The following is a 15261-nucleotide window of genomic DNA, read 5'->3' as shown; positions in this document are numbered from 1 at the left end:
AAGAACAATTTACCATATTTACAAATACGACACAAAAAGTAAGTGAGAATATGTAGTTATTCTATTGCTAATCTGCACCTGCTGAAGACCTACTATAATCCTACTGCTGTACTTAATGCTAAAAAGAAGGGGAGATAAAAGAGGCTTCTCTGAATTTTTTATTCTGATGTAGTATATACAGTAACTGCTTAAGTTATTACAAAGTGAAGTCCAGCTGTGTACTCTGGGAAAGGTTGTTGTAATCCTCCAAAGCATCCTAAAGTATTTGTTCAGGTTGTGCACAGAACATCTGGGCTCCAATTCTCTGATTTCTGTTAAAATGCAAATCTCCAGAGCAGAGAGATAGATCTTTTGGGCACAAGAATGTTGAAGTCTTAAGGAATGAGTGTAGGCAGGTTGGGACTTAAAAAGGAACAGGTATAGACCAAACACAGACTAGGTCTGAGGTCCACTGGAATCTTGGATTTTTTAGAAAATCACTAATTGGTAAAAGTCTCTTTTCAATTTAGAAAGCAGATGCATGAAATCTTGCAAATAAAACAGCTATTCTGTGCCAGCTTTGGCAAGATGACCTTTCTTACATTTGTACTCTCTTATATCTTGGAAAAGGGATGCAAAAGGAATGTTTACTTTACTCAAAATGTGTTATTTAGGTTTTGTCCTTTGTGCCTTGGTTTTAGGCACAGCTGTTCAGTGTCAAAAAATCATGTGGAGGCTGTAATACAGTGGATGGCCCTACAGGGTTCATTATTACAGGTGAAAGTCCCAAAGGAAAGCTGAGAGGGGAGCACAGATATTCCTGCTATACGTACTAGTGCTGTGTCTGCAATGTCTTTTTCCGGGGACATCCATTGGAACCCTCTCTCTTTCTCTCACATAGTCTCTCTCGCTTTCTATTGCCTTTTGATTGATGCATTTATGATGAACATATGTATGTGTGTGTGTGTGTGTGTATATAAAATCCATATAATATATGTTAAGAAGTAATATGCTAATTGAGGAAATACCTGGTCAAAATATAATTAGACTATCTTACTTATAAAGATTACTGATTTTCAAAGACCTATTTTATAGAAAACCATATTAACATAAAACACAATAAAAACTATTTTTTGCTTTAAGATTTCAGGAGACTCTTCAGAATCATATACTGGCTTTAGAACAGGTGTTTATTTTACTTTAGGATTAAACACACCAAGAACTGCAAATGTGATGGAAATATGGGGAAGTAAATTTGAACTCTTCAGTAAGGACAATTGTAAAACAGTTTCTCTGCAGTAGAGAGAATGTGCTAGTGTCATTAGAACACCATTTCCTAAATTATTTTCCATGGAACACTGAGCTTAGAGATATAATGTTTTGGTGAAAAAATAAGGTTCCCTGGCCAAATGTGTTTTGGAAATATCTCATGACCTACAGCAAATTATCATATGAAATGCTTTGGGGAGCTCAGCATTAAAGGAGTCAGTTCACTGTAGCATTTCCCAAATCTATTTAAGCATGGAAAGTGCTGCTTTTAAAATGCATGAATTATCTATGAGAACTCAAGGAACACACTTTGGGAAATGTGGCAAGAGAGACTTTGGAGTGTCAGCCAATTGAGTTTCCTACCTGCCATGGCCTGGGGCTGTTGTGAAAGTAAAAGCCTGAAACATTGAGCTTGACAAACTCTGCAGAAAAGTTACACCATCCATCACATTTCTAATGGAATTATTCATTATTTATAGATCACAGTGGAAAAGCTTTTTAAAAAATCTCCCAGGAAAAGAAACAATAATTTTACAATATTCAGATCTGTATCTGCAGTACAGATGGGGAGCATTGCAATGATGGATGTGAAAAGCAGCAGGGAGAAGCTGCTCGGGAGAGAAAAGGCACAAAGAAAAAAGGTCAGTGCACGTGGGCCTGTGTAAGTGTGTACATGCACATGTGCATGGTAAGAGGTACTGACTGCATGTGTGTGTGTGTCTGGATGTGTGTGTGTGTATCCCGGATGGGATGGGCACTGGTTGTGTGTGTGTGGAGCTGTGTGTGTACGTGTGTATGGGGAAAGATATGTGCTATTTGTGTGTGTGTCTATGGATCTATGAATGGGTGGGTACAGTTTGTATGCATGGGTGGAGTGGATGCGTGTATGTGTATGTGTGTGTATGTGCACATGTGCACATGTATGGAAGGGGCTGTAGCTTATTTGTGTGTATGTATTTGTATGTGTCTGTCTCTGTCTGTTCTTAGAGAATTGGTCGGGTTTCCAACAGCTTCAACAAGCAAGAAAATAAGGAAAAAAAAAAAAAACAGAAATGAAGTCAGAGGCTCAAGAGCTAGAGGAAAAGGTTGTATCTATATTTCCTACAAATAAGAAACCAACCCCTGGAACTGAATTCTGAGCAAGAAATACACAGAGAATGAAAAAGTGAAAAGAAGGAGGAATATTTGCTGTTACATAATTTGAAAGTAATTAAAACGATAAGAAACACCCAGCTAACGTCGGGAACATTCAGATCAGCAACAGTCATGAACACAGGGCTCTAACAGGCCTCAGTTCTCCACCCCAGCTCTGCCTGTCCTCACCTCTCTGTGTGGCTGCCCTCTGCTGACAGGAAGGCACTCCAAATCACCATCACCACCATCACCACCATCATCACCATCATCATCAACATCCAGGAGCCAGATTCCCCTCCCTGGTCACAGAAGAATACTTTAAGAGGGCAGCACACCACCAAAGAGTGAAAGGACAACAAGAAGCCCTCCTGTCTCTCCCTTTGTGGCAAAAGAATGCTCCTGTGACAGGCTCTTATGTTGTTTACAACTGTACAGACTTATTTTAGTTCATTCTTTTACACTGTAAATATCTCCATCTCCTGTTGGCATTCTTAAAGCTCATTTAGTCATTTTATCTTTTTGATCTTTTAGTTACATCTTACATTATCATTTTAGTTCATTTACAGATACTGGGTCTGCATTTCTTGTTTTATATTTTTCTTATATTTTAAGTTAATCTAAGTTTATCATGTCTATTTTTATTTTGTTTATTTGATTTGCATAATATTTTGTGCTTTATGAGTTTTACTTATTTTTATTAACATCTCTACTTTAAAAAATTATCATTTTCATTCTTACAGTTTATAGAGTGGCAATTGGAATGCACAGCCATAAAGATAGCAGCCACAATAATTCACCCCCAACCCAAGAAGACTAGAACCCTATTCTGCCATCAAGTCGGTGCTATAACATTCTTTCTAGTCTCACATAATTGATCTCCCATTTGCTCTCATGTGGCGCTCTAAAAAAATTTTAACCTAAAATAATTTAGCAGACGATGTAGTTCAAAACCACTTCCCAGAATAATACATTTACCAGCACTCACCACACATACAATTGTTAGAAGACCACTACTTTTAAATTGCTCTTATCATTCATTGTCTCTACAAAAAGCTATGTGGTCTAAAATGTAAGTGTATAATGGGACAGCTTGATGCAAGCTCTGACACAAGAGGAGGAAACAGAGAGACCTCTGTCAAAGCAAGTAGTTGGATGTATTACCAATGGTTTGATGGGTTCAAAATGCAGTGTCTTTGAGATCGCTATCCCCCCATCTTACTGAATAGGGAAATGATGCCAGAGATGTTGTCCCATGGTCATTCGGCTCACAAATGAGATCACCAGGATTTGAGCACAGGTCTTTTGATTTCAAGCCCAGTGTTCCTTCAACTGTACAAGACTGTCCACATTGAGGTGAAATGAGTCTAATATGTCATAATTATAATTATAAAGTATATGATTTTAAAATAAAAATATAATTCTCTTAAACTAAATATAATACTTAAGTGTCATCTGTCATGCTCTCCTTTTTATGCTATCTGAGTCACCTAATCCTCCCAATAGATAACTGAGAGTAAAATCATTCATTCAGCAAATGAGTGCTGGTTACTGTAGGAGTCTAAGAGCACACACTAAACAATCCTTTCTTCAAGAGGTTGACTCTCTAATCAAAAACAAAAACATGTACAACCAATTGTAATTGGGGAAATGGCTGATGATGTTATGGAATGACTGAATGATGGCAATTTGCACAGTTGAGAGGTAGGAAGTAAAAATATACTTCCAGAAGAGGTTATCCCTCAGCTGAGACTTAAAGAGTGAAAACCAGTTGGCCAAGCAAAGTTAGGAGCAGGAAGGGGTGATGCAGATGGGCTAGGAGGTGAGAGATGACATAGTATATGAAAAATATTACAAGAGATCAACTGAAGCTGGTCACATATATGGTGACATAGAGGGGCCCCAAGCCACTCTCCTCTGAGTTAAACTGCTGGGGGGCATAGTTAACTGACCGTCTCCATCTGCTGCACCTGGAGTTCTACTGCAGTCTTATGTGTAGGCTGCACTTGGCCCCAGGCAGCGCCAGTCAATCACTGGGCACAGGTCCATGCTCCTGCCCAACAGGGACTCCTCCAACAAGCAACTTCAGCTCCGGATCCGGGCTCCCCACTAGCCTGACTGGGACTTGCTGGGAACAGTGCTGAGCCCCTTCCTACTCAATCCTCTTTCTTTCCTGCTCCCCTTTCAAAGGTGTTTGACCCCATAGCAGTCTAAAAGCTCCACAAAAGCCCATTCACTGCTATTTTATCCTTCACAGGCAATTCCTTCTTATACATATAATCCCATCTACCTTGCTTCTCCAAGGGCCTGAATGGACACAAATAGGAATGGGAGATGCAGCTGGAGAGAGAGAAAGAATCAGGTCCTGAAGCGACTTCTCTGCCACGTTAACAAAGTTTTCAATTTGAGAACAGCCCTTTAGGCAATGATGAATCATCAGAGATCTTAAAGCAAAGGAGTGACATAATCCTGTTTGGGTTTCGACAGTTTCTTACTGCAGCTAGGGCAGTTAGCTTTGGCAGGACTGCAGGCACAAGGCAGGAGAGTATTAAGCCTTCAGAGCCCAAAAGAGAGGTGAGGAAACTACAAATCAGGATTGTGTCTATATGGATAAAGAGAAGGTAATGAGTTTAAGAAAAATTTAGAATGTCAATCTGACAGGATTTGAAGAGATATAGGCTATGAGAATGAGAGAGAAGGAGACAAAGATAAAACCTAGATTTCTAACGTGGACAACACCAAAAATGCAGGTGTCAGCAAACTAAATCCTAGGAGTCAACCTCCTACTTTGCAAATAGGGTTTTATTAGAACACAGTCAGGCTCATTCATTACGTACCATCTATGCCTATTTTTACACTACAGTGGTAGAGGGGAATGGTTAGGACAGAAACTGTATGGCACACAAAGTTTGTAATATTTACTCTTGGCCCTTCAAGAAAATATTTGCTGGCTGGGCACGGTGGCTCACGCCTGTAATCCCAGCACTTTGGGAGGCCGAGGTGGGCAGATCACGAGGTCAGGAGTGCGAGACCAGCCTCGCCAATATGGTGAAACCCCGTCTCTACTAAAAATACAAAAATTAGCCAGGCATGGTGGCACACACCTGTAATCCTAACTACTCGGGAGGCTGAGGCAGGAAAATTGTTTGAACCTGGGAGGCAGATGTTGCAGTGAGCTGAGATCGTACCACTGCACTCCAGTCTGGGCAACAGAGCCAGACTCTGTCTCAAAAAAAAAAAAAAAAAAAAAAAAGGTGGAGAAGGAGAAGAAGATGCTTGCTGACCCTTGAACAATTGTGATAGATAACAGATGAAGAGCAGATGAAATTCTTACGATCCCTTTAAACGGAGAGCTCTATTGCCTTCATAAAAACAAGGAATATCCAATAGAAAGACCTAATATTCAATAACAAGAATTGCAAAGCAAAAAAAGACACCTACATGTCAAGTAGATGTAGCAAGAAATGTATTCAGATAGATGAATAATTGTGCAGGCATTACCTCAGGGCAAAGAGCAGAACTGGAATTGGGATGTGTGCCCTCTAGGTCTGGTGTCTATGCTCTTAGCCACTGCACTGATTGTTTCCCTCATGTATCCTTTCTGCATGCATGATGCTAATCATCATGAGGGAATTAATGCAACAGCCATTTCCCCATTTCAAAAACTAAAGTCACAGTAGTTTATTATTCTTTCATACGTCTACAGGGGATAAAAAACAGCAAATAACCACCAGGAATAAAAGCTCTAAAATGCTACTTTCTCCTAATTTTAATCTCTCACCTTTGTTTCAAACTGGTCAGTAGGTATTACAATACATTTCTTCTACTAAGAAGGTAAATACAAATATTGCTCAATCTTTCTTTGACTAGCAATTAACCATCTTAAAGCTGAGTTTGTATCTAATTGTACTCAGCTGTAATTGAGAAAGATGGGCATACCTGATAAGACCTGGAGCATAAAGTAATATTTTTAATTACAGTTAAGTCAGTAGTAAGGCTCTAGCACACATACAACACTAATGGAATGGTTTTACCCACAGATTATGTTTTAAAGACTTTAGTGCACAGCTGACAATAGTGATGCTTTTTTTTCTTTACTAGCCAAGAAACAGCTTGTTAAAGAGTAGGAAGAAAAACTTATTCATCTTTACACTTTCTGGCTTTCAACATTGGTTAAACCTTTAAGAGAACTACTTAGTCATCCGAAATGTACACAGAATTTTCAAAATGTCAAGAAAGACAACAAAGAAAGCAATTTGATAATATAAAGTGTAGCTGATTTCATAACATTCTTCCAAAATCTAAGCTAATCAGCATGGAAAATGCAAATGCTAATGGTATGAGAAAGCCTGTGATTCTGTGATTTTCTTTGCTGCTTGTGACAACTCTGTAAGATAAATGTGTCCTGGATTTTTACTACCTTCATAGTTCAAGGTAGCAACCAAGGAAAATAATAAATTGCTGTTCTCCCTCATAAACACCAGGCACTTACCACCTGCTGTCCAGCATGACTATTTTGAATCAAGTAAGCAGAAGAAAGAATAAATGTCAACATGCCTCTATGCAGTCTTTCACTTTTATCTTTTAAATCTTAAAAAAAAAAAAAAAAACTGAAAGAGAAACTTAACATTAGTCAAACTCATTCTTTCAAAGGAATATGTCCTTCTGATATGGGGAATTAAAGCAATGAAAACCAGAAAACCTAAATGACAATGCATGTTTAAATGTAGGAATATTTCCCCATTAGTTATTCTGAGCTTTTCCCAGGAATGTGTTACAACATATCCATGTCTTCACTTTCTGTCTTTTGTAACTTTGTCATCATCCCCATTCCATTTACCCTTTAAAAAAATATATTTTAAAAATTTTAGTCATTATGGCTACATAATACATCTATCTATTTATGGGGTACATGGGATATTTTGAGACAGGTATACAATGTGTAATAGTCACATCAGGGTAAATGAGGCAGCCATCACCTCAAGCATTTATCATTTCTCTGTGTTACAAACATTCCCATTATACTCTTTTAGTTATTTTAAAATGTATGATGAATTATTATTGACTCTTCTATTTACCTTTATATATTTAAATTTTGTGGTTCGCCTTGTCTTGCTGTATAACTGGGCAAGTTTTATATTTCACAGATAACACAGAGCTTCCTTCCTTCTTCCTCCCAAGCATAACATTCAAGATTCTGTTTCTTTCCACGTAACGAAGAGGGGGCAAAGCCATGTGGTCTGGGGTACCGATGCCATAGGCCAAGTGAAATATAACAGTGACTGAGCATGACTACAGAAATGTGAGCTTTGGTTTAGCTTAGGGCTTCATGCTGTGTTGACCCATTACCGAGTGTCTAGGTCACAGAAAGCTTTAGTGGGATCGAAATTTGTTAAAGCATTTTATTTTATGCATTATATTATGTTTTGCTGCACTAATACAATCCCAAACAAAACAAAACCTAATAAAGAAGTCCAGCAATACCTACTGATTAACTCTTCACTATAGAACCTTCTTAAAACAAAGTAAAAAGTTTGCTATTCAGCTTAAAATACTTGACTAGTAACCCCTGCGGCAGCCTCTCCCAGTTTCCCATTAAAATGCCTATAAACAGAGAAATAAAATTGGAATTTTGCAGGACTGAAAATTGAGAATTAACGACACCTTTTGACAATGAGGCATAATCATAATTCTGGCTCTGAATGCTTTAAATACATCTTTTAAAGACTGGAGTCTGAGATAAAAGCATAAATCAAGACCATTTAAATAAATTAACTGAGGTATCTAAATCAAAAGCATGTTATTTGGTTGGTTTTAAACACTTACTCTCCCTGTAGTGTATCAATAATTAATACAGATATATTTTCATCTTTTTCATTCTGTGCCAAGCTCTCTCAGGGTGAATCTTTCTATCTTTACATGAAAAGTTTCTCTTAACCTAATTGGGGTAGCACTAGGAATGAAAGATGCTAAGGACCTTGAGTTTTAATAATGTATTTTTTACTAAGCTACAGAAAAATTCTAACCACCATTTTAGATTTGGCTTAATTTTTAAATTGCAAAGTATTTTATAAATAACTTGCTCTTTCTTCACAGGCATACAGTTAAAAATAAACTAATTATGTCATTTATCTACTTAAGATGTTATTTGTAATTAAACAGTTCAGTTTAATTGGAAATAAATGACAAAGATAATGACTTAATAATTAAACAGCACTTTCTATCCTTAGATATTTAATGTGCTTTTAAAGAGAAATTTACCTAAGCTCACATTAGCTTCATTTTTGAGAAGAAGCTTATATTTAGAAAGACAAAGTAATTTACCAAAGCAAATGAATAAACTGGGCAAGGAAGTTCAGCTCTGGGCTGTTCCTACTGGATTGTGAAATCTAGTGGATGCCAACTTCATTTTCCCTAATCCCATCATCTCTGTGTGTTGCTGAGTTGCTATGGCATTTCAGGAGCACATTCTCTAGCTCCAACAAGGATAGTAGTTTACAATTAAGTATGTAAAGCAGGGCAAAGATAATGATCCTTAGCTTTACATTATGCATTGATTTGAAAATGAGTATCCAAAATGTACTTAATCAAATCAAGTTTTTAGAGAGCTTAACAAAGAAAATGGATTTTACTCTTTTTCTGAAAAAAAAAAAAAAAAAAAAGTCATGTTATCTCTATTCTCCTGGAACTCTCTACATTCTTAACCATCCTTTTTATCCAGTATAATTCAGACCTCTTTGAACTCTGTGTGTTCTGAACACAATTTACCATCCACTGACTAAGTTAAGCCTCTCTTATGCTTTACAAAACCCTGCTTTACTGTGGTTCTGTTCATACTTCTCCTTCCCTTCACCTGCCCAGTTCTTCCTCCTGGATCTACCTCAGTAAGTTGGTATATCTCAATGCCCTGCTCCCTGTTCTCAGTAGTTCTCTCAACTCTTTCTTAGCGCGCTCAACTACCCTCTACTATCACCAGCTTGTGAAAGAGAACCAAAGTACCATGTCCAATCCCAACCCTCTAAGACACTGGCCCTTACTACAGTTGTACACTGGACATGATCTGTTGGGGGTTCTGCCATCACCTCAAATATCAGTTGTATGAGAAGTACTTTTCATTTTCCTCCAAAACCTAACACTGTCACTTCTACAGAGGAAAAACGGAAGTAGAAGGGAAACAAGAATCCATAATCTCCCTTCAGTCTCCTAATGAGAAATTAGAATTAATGAGAAATCTTCACTTCATAAATGCAAGAACTGTTCCTCCATCAGGTTAGATGACCTGATGAAGGCCACACAGTGGAAGACTTGAGAAGTCTTTCTGACTCCAAGGCCCATGCACTTGTAGCCTTGTTCTCTTGGGAACTTTGTTGAAAGATCAAGCATCAATATAATCTAAGACCGGCTGGGCACGGGGGCCCATGTCTGTAATCCTAGCACTTTGGGAGGCCGAGACAGGTGGATCACAAGGTCAGGAGTTCGAGACCAGCCTGCTCAATATGGTGAAACCTGTCTCTACTAAAAAAAAAAAAAAAAAAAAAATAGCTGGGCATGGTGGTGGGTGCCTATAATCCCAGCTCTTCGGGAGGTTGAGGCAGGAGAGTCACTTGAACCTGAGAGGCAGAGGTTGCAGTGAGCTGAGATCGCACCACTGCACTCCAGCCTGGGTGACAAAGTGAGACTCCTTCTAACAAAAAAAAAGAAGAAGAAGAAGAAGAAGAAGAAGAGAGAGAGAGAGAGAGAGAAAAAACATATATATATAATCTAAGACCAAGGTGTAAAATGTTACAGGGGTTAAGAGTTGGATGGTGATATGGTTTAAATGTGTCACCTCCAAAACTCAGGTGTTGCCAAGGTGTTAATATTAAGAGTTTTAATAGGTGATTGGGACATGAGGCTCCTCCCTTTTGAACAGGATTAAGGCACTTATAAAAGAGGTTTCACAGAGCATTTGGCTAGCTTGCCCTTCTACCTTCTGCCATACCAGGATCCACCATTCTTCCCCTCCAGAGGGGAAGGGCACCATCTTGGAAGCAGAGAACAACCCTCACCAGACAACCAAACATGCTGGCATCTTGATCTCGGATTTCCCAGTGCTATAACTGTGAGGAAACAAAATGTTGCTCTTTGTAAATTACCCATTCCTGGGTATTTGGTATTAGAAGCACAAATGGACTAAGATAGCTGGCTTGGACTAGAAACCTGGCTCCAATTCCTTCTAGTTGTAATTCTTTCTGACCGAGTAGGTTGCTTAAATGCTAAAAGTGTCTCAGCTTTTCATTTGAAAAACAGGAATGAATCTTAGCAGTATCTACATAACAGTGGTGTTGAGAAAATTAAATAATATAAGGAAAGAGATTTGAACAATATATGAAATGTAGTAAATTATAGATATTAAACATCAAGTCATGTCAAATAGCTCTTTTTAATGTAATACTTTATATTTCCACAGTCAGTCCATATTCAACCCCTCACTCAAGTCATGATCTTCTCCCATTTCCTTCATCGAAACTTTTTTTTTTTTTTTGAGACGGAGTCTCGTTCTGTTGCCCAAACTGGAGTGCAGTGGCTGGATCTCAGCTCACTGCAATCTCTGCCTTTCAGGTTCACGCCATTCTCCTGCCTCAGCCTCCCGAGTAGCTGGGACTACAGGCACCTGCGACCTTGCCCAGTTAGTTTTTTTTTTTTTTTTTTTTTTTTTTTTGTAGTATTTTTTAGTAGAGACGGGGTTTTACCGGGTTAGCCAGGATGGTTTCGATCTCCTGACCTTGTGATCCGCCCGCCTCAGCCTCCCAAAGTGCTGGGATTACAGGCTTGAGCCACCGCGCCCGGCCTCCTTCATCGAAACTTTAAATTTACTTTTTTTTGTTGTTGTTTTTTTTTTTTTTCTCCTGGTAAAACATATTTTCCTAACAGCCTATTCTTAAAATCCTGCTTAACCACACTACCCTACTGGCCCCAAACCTTCAATGGCTCCCCATAGTCTATAAGAGGTTATCATCTAGGACCCGACAAGTTTTAGATGCTGGACTCTTCTCTAGTAATTCTGCAGTTTCATCTCTATTATATTAATTTTATGAGATATCTCAAAATTCATAAGGGAATAAAGCAATGAGTTGCATTTTCACCCAGCCCTTGAACTGAGATGTCATTTTCAGCAAGCATTGCATAAAGTAATATAATCTCGCCTCCACTCAGTTCATGATTAAGATGCCTGGCCTTCAAGATTCTCAGCAATCTGGCACAAGTCTCTGCCTCTCAAAGTTCATCTCTCCTCATGAACCCCTGGCTCCTGCCAAAGTGGTCGCTGTATTACCCGACCCTAGCATGTTTCATGTGCAACTGTGTTATTAATTCTTCTCTGCTGACAATTTCAGCCCCTTCTTCTCTGATGCTTCTTGGCAGCATATGCAGATCCTTCTCTGGAAACACGATCTTCAACTCTCTTGTGTACAAAACTCTCCTCTCTAATTCCTAGTATTAAGCTCCTTTTCACTTATTCAAATTTCCCTTTTGGCTCTTATCTGATATTACCATGCACTGGTAGCAGTGCGCCTGTGTGCACACACGTGTGTGTGTGAGAGACAGATCACCAGTTAGGATGCTTTCCTTACATGCTGGTATCTTCTACTCCACTCAGTGAATGTTTCATACCTAAGTATTTGATGAACATTTGCTGATTAGTGCAGTCAGGATTCCTAAAACAAGAATATCCTTTTCCCAATTTTTACCAAAAGGCTTCTGGAGCAAAATAGGTCACCACAGTGAACCTAGTATTTGCAGATGAATATATGTGGATGGCCTTTTAGTTAGATATGTACATTTAGGTCTACACTAGTATTTGATGTGGGTCAGTGCACTTGAGATTCAGAATTATTGGAATGGGGATATGTAACCTATTATATGACAAACGTTAGTTCTACTTTTTTTTTTTTTTTTTTTTTTTTTTTTTTTTTTGAGACGGTCTCACACTCTGTTGCTCAGGCTGGAGTACAGTGGCATGATTTTGGCTCATTGCAATTTCTGCCTCCCAGGCTCAAGTGATCCTCCTATTTCAGCCTCCCGAACAGCTGGGACTACAACTACAGGCACATGGAACCACACCTGGCTATTTTTTGTATTTTTTTGTAGATAGAGGGTTTTGCCATGTTGCCCAGGCAGGTCTCAAACTCCCAGGCTCAGGCAATCCAACTCCCTCAGCCTCCAAAAGTGCTGGGATTATGGGCGTGAACCACCATGCTCAGCCTAATTCTACTTTTAGTGGGCAGGAGACCAGCTGAGGCAGCCACCTCCTGTGATTGGTGAATTCTGAGTCTTATCTGAAGATTTGATTAAACCAGGGTCAGCAAACAATGCTCTGTGGACCAAATTAGGTCTGCTGTCCATTTTATATGACGTTAAGCTTATAAAGCTAATAATAATTTTTACATTTTTAAGTGGGTGGATAAACCATGGGCCTACTGATATGTTACATTTCTGTCCAAAATCCTCTCCCTCATGACACCCATAAATAGTCAAAAGGCATGCAGACAAAAAAAAAAAAAAATCAAGAAATTTCACAAATCACATAATCCCATAATTAAATAATTAGTAACTGGATGATCAATGGTTGAATTTTTTAAAGTTTAATACTAGGAGAAACAAACTTCTTGTCCCAGAAATCAGTTACACTCTATGTCAGTGGTTTGAGATGTTAAATTATCCATTTAAAATGGAAAGTCAATTTATATTTCTCAGAAGCAATTGTGGCTTAATTGCTGTTATCAACCTAATAAATTAGTAGGTGATAACCACAAACTGGTTATACACTCAAATTTCATGTCTGATGAAAGAATAATTGTACCAATATTCTGCAAATATGAAAAGGAAATGTGTTCATGGGCCACAAGGGAAACGCATACACCTTGAGCATAAACTCATCTATCTTCTTCTGTCTATTTTTAAGCAGGCAAATTAAGATGGGAAAGAAACAGTTTTTGTCTCACAGGAATAATGTGTGATATGTTAATTGCTTTTCAAGCAACATTGCATGGCCTGAAAATATACTTTTTGCTTAATGAGAATGTCATGTTTGCTTCTGAACTCTGAATTATGATGCACATCTGTTAACGATCATTTAAATTATATATAATAAATTTTCTGTGTAACACTGGAAAACAATAGCCCTAAGAGAGTTAACTCAAGAAGATGATGGATGCCCACTGGAACATAATAGCATGATCATGTAGCCATAAGCTATCTATTGTGATTGGTATGGCATATATCAACATTCCAGAAAACTGAGAAGAAGTTAGGATGGATAAACTAGATAGCTACTAAGATCAAACAGCTAATATGTTCATTTAAGCAGTCATTCAACAAACATTTCTTTTATGTCTATGTGCTAAAAGTGCATGTGAAAGTGTGAACAATACATGATCTCTATTTGGTGCTCACATTTGGAGAGACAGAAACAAAAAAACAGGGCAATATTCTTAACAATATGCATAAAGTACAATAGTAGCATAGACGGAATCGTGGCATAGAAATTGGGGTAGTTAGGAAAGGTTTCCAAAAATAAGCTAGATCTGGAAGGCTGAATATAAATTTATTATGCAGAAAAGAAGGGAAGGAAGAAACAGACAGAGGAACTCCCATGAGGGCCAGCACACGGATTAAACAGTGACTACGTACCTGAAAATGATCAACAGTTCATTATGGCAGAATGTGGAATACAACGTGTGGAAAAGGAGGATATGCAATGGGAGATGTATTCAGGGACCTATTGAAACAATTTGGTACTGTGCTAAGAGCTTTAAAGTTTATCCTGAAGACAGAGTTTTACTAGTAAATAATATGTGACTAGCATTTTAGAAAGGCTAGGCTTACCAAGATGATGGAATACAGAGGGAAGGAGTTGGTGGGGCGGGGGCCAGGGCAACCAGTTAGGAAGTTATTGCAATGATCCAGGCAAAAAATATGGGCCTGATTAACCAGTGTTCATGAAGATGGGAGAAACAAATCAAGAGTTCTAAAGGGAATTGAATTCATAGCATATCAAGATTAACTGGAGAGAAAAGTGGGCAGGATTCTCAGTTTTCTGGATTCAATAGCTGTATTACAAAACATAGCTCCTTTAGCTTAAAAAAAAAGAAGAAAAAAGGCTAAGCTTGACAGAATAAAAATGCTTAATTTAGTTAGAGAACTTTTCAGATACTTAAAAATCATTCAAATTCAGATGTTATATACACAGCTAAACAGAGATCTGGAGCTCAGGAGAAAGTTTAGTTATTCTCAGATAAAGTCAGTCTAAAAAACTACTATTTGTATAATTATAAATGTAAAAACATACATAAATAGCATAATTGACTTAAAATATCTCTAAAGAATAAACTGCAGGATTAGGATTGTTGACATTAGCAAAAGTAATAGAAAATCAAAGTTACTCACACTGGTTTGAGAATTGGTTTGTTGGAAGCTTTTCGGTCAAAGACTGATACACATGATTTATACCTTATTTCCTAGCATATTATTCTCTAATAATAAACCCATCATTTACTTTCTCAAGGGTGTGGCAATCGGCCACCATATATTAATTTAGGTTGGATTATAAATATCTAAAATTGGGAAGCCCAAATTAAAGAGTTGGTCAATATTAGCTTAATGTATAGAATACATTTTGTTAAAGTCACAAATATTGAAATTTAAAATCTTTAACTTTTAACAAAAGAGGTAACCAAGGCAGTTCCACTTGAAAACCTTAGAAGAACCAGCGGTCTCCTCCTCTTCCCAGTCCCATAAAAAATAAGTCAACCTACTTGTAGTAGTGAGTGGGACTTCTGGAAAGAGATTCTTGTGTAAGCAGAAGAGAAGAGAGGCATGGAAGCCTATGATTTTTAGAAAGTT

The 15261-nt window shown here is 38.0% G+C and overlaps 1 protein-coding gene and 1 long non-coding RNA gene across 4 annotated transcripts in view; one reads left to right on the top strand and one right to left on the bottom strand.

Annotated features, from left to right (window-relative positions):
- Positions 1-2295, top strand: part of LOC117062102 — a 51625-nt gene extending 49330 nt beyond the window's left edge. The window contains exons 4-5 of the long non-coding RNA XR_004428216.1: positions 1728-1889; positions 2236-2295. This is a non-coding gene — a long non-coding RNA (uncharacterized LOC117062102). The remainder of the gene's footprint in view (positions 1-1727; positions 1890-2235) is intronic.
- Positions 1-15261, bottom strand: part of CTNNA2 (catenin alpha 2) — a 1168663-nt gene that overhangs the window by 747672 nt on the left and 405730 nt on the right. The window lies entirely within an intron of this gene.

The sequence above is a fragment of the Trachypithecus francoisi genome, unplaced genomic scaffold (assembly GCF_009764315.1).
Source record: "Trachypithecus francoisi isolate TF-2019V2 unplaced genomic scaffold, Tfra_2.0 Lachesis_group17, whole genome shotgun sequence".
NCBI lineage: Eukaryota > Metazoa > Chordata > Mammalia > Primates > Cercopithecidae > Trachypithecus > Trachypithecus francoisi.
This window is presented reverse-complemented; position numbering and strand designations above follow the sequence as displayed.